Raw genomic sequence first — 2,270 nt, 5'->3', positions numbered from 1 at the left:
AGACCTTTTCAAAAAAAAAAAAAGAAAGAAAAAAGAAAAAGAAAGAAAGGAAAAGAAAAACAAATCTTTACAAATAAGGTCTGCTCTACTCCCTCAAGAACCAGACACTAAAGTCCCACTCTAGGAACATGAACCACCACCTTCAAGACCATTGAGGAGTCCGGGAGGTGAATGGGAGAAGAGCAAATAAAAACACCATAAAACTTTCCTATTATTTCTGGGTAGCCTTTTTCTTGATACAGGATTTGTTTGTTATTGTAAGCCTTTGGCTGTTCTAGAGTTCTGACAAAGTTGATTCTGAAAATTTTTGCTTGATTCTTGAATGTTTCTATGGAGGGATGGACTTGGAGCTGCCAACCCCACTTTTTTATTTTTATTTTTATTTTTGACATCTGGTAGAGATACTTTTGCCCATATTTTTGTTTTATTTGTAATCTTTCCAAGTAACATTGTTTTGGGTATGTCTCTGAATATGACATAGAGTGGTATATTGCTTTTAATAGGTCATTTAAAGCCATTTTCATTTTTATTTTATTTTAAAAATATGGAACGCTTCACGAATTTGCGTGTCATCCTTGCGCAGGGGCCATGCTAATCTTCTCTGTATCGTTCCAATTTTAGTATATGTGCTGCCAAAGCGAGCACCATTTTCATTTTTTGATATGAGAGATATGTTTTGTCTGAGTCCTTTCATATTATTTTATTTAATGATTATATTAGTGTTTATGTGTGTGTATACTATTGGTGCATATGTTTGTTTTACTGTGTGGTCTGTTTTCTTTGTTCATTGTTGTGACTGTTGTAGTCATCTCTGTGTTTAGGAAGGTTTGTGCTTGCTTTAGTGGTTTCTTTCGCATTTCTGTCTGTATATAATACCCTTACTTTCTCCTTTCTTTGAACAACATTTTATTTTTATTTATTTATTTTTTTGAGACAGAGTTTTGCTCTTGTCACCCAGGCTGGAGTGCAATGGCGTGATCTCGGCTCACCGCAACCTCTGCCTCCCAGGTTCAAGCAATTCTTCTGCCTCAGCCTCCCTAGTAGCTGGGACTACAGGTGTGCACCACCATGCCCAGCTAATTTTTGTATTTTCAGTAGAGACGGGGTTTCACCACATTGGCCAGGATGGTCTCGATCTCTTGACCTTGTGATCTGCCTGCCTCGGCCTCCCAAAGTGCTGGGATTACAGGCATGAGCCACCGTGTCTGACCTCTCTTTGAACAACATTTATTGGTTCTCTACTGTGAGTAGCAATTGAATCAGCTTTTGTCTTCCTTGCTCCAGTGCTCCTCTCTTATCATCCAGTTTTAGTCAATAATAACTTTTTTGTTTTCACATTTGTGTGGTAACAATCCTCAACCTTATATTACCATAAGTGGCATTTTTTGAATCCCAGCAATTTTACATGAGATTATCACTAAGCTTATTTTCTTCCCATTTTCTCTCCCATTATTGTTAGTTTTACTATTTCTACATTGTTAGAATACATAACATTAACCCCTTATTCTTGCCTTTGTTTTAATTAGCATAATTTTAATAGTTCTGAACATCTAGTATATTAAAGATAATATTTTCTAAATAATCTTGCTTATTCTTGTAACTTGTCTTTCCATGTAAATTTTAAAATTTATTTTGTAGGTGCTAAGGAAAGCTCTGTAGGCAATTTGCTTGGAATTGTATTAAATCTTGGATAAATTGGATGGGAGTTACCCATAAATACCTTTGTATGTTTGTTGTTAGTCTTACTGCTAGTCATGATTTTTGTTGTCATAAGTTACTTGGAAACTATGGTTTCTTCATGAATCTATTGCTTGTCGTTTCCGTAATGTGAACACTTACCTCCCCTTGCTCCTCTCTGCACTGACGGCAAAGTAGTTGCCTGTCTCCTATTCCTTCAGGGCACCTCAATACAGCTAAAAGAGGACAGACATCATTGTCTCATTACACCAACTATCCAGACAGCCAGTGCTGGCCAGAGATCACACTAGCCAATCCCTCCTCAGGGCCCAGCTTCTACTTTTCCATCTTTTTAAATTCTTGTGTTTTAATAAGCACACTGCTTTTTTGTTGTTGTCTGTTTGTTTTGAGATGGAGTCTCTCACTGCCATCCAGGATAGAATGCAGTGGCACAATCTCAGCTCACTGCAAACTCTGCTTCCCTAGTTCAAGCAATTCTCCTGCCTCAGCTTCCTGAGTACCTGAGATTCTAGGCACCTGCCACCATGCCCTGCTGATTTTTTAATGAGGGGACTGTTGTTTTAGATTAGATG

At 37.6% G+C, this 2,270-nt stretch overlaps 1 non-coding gene across 1 annotated transcript; it reads right to left on the bottom strand.

Moving 5' to 3' along the window:
- Positions 1-538: 538 nt before the first annotated feature.
- Positions 539-645, bottom strand: LOC120364375 (U6 spliceosomal RNA). Its single transcript, XR_005579637.1, has one exon. It is a non-coding gene; the product is annotated as a U6 spliceosomal RNA (small nuclear RNA).
- Positions 646-2,270: the final 1,625 nt, after the last annotated feature.

The sequence above is a fragment of the Saimiri boliviensis genome, chromosome 5, assembly GCF_048565385.1.
Source record: "Saimiri boliviensis isolate mSaiBol1 chromosome 5, mSaiBol1.pri, whole genome shotgun sequence".
NCBI lineage: Eukaryota > Metazoa > Chordata > Mammalia > Primates > Cebidae > Saimiri > Saimiri boliviensis.
The sequence above is the reverse complement of the archived record's forward strand: the minus strand, read 5'-3'. Positions and strand labels throughout refer to the sequence as shown.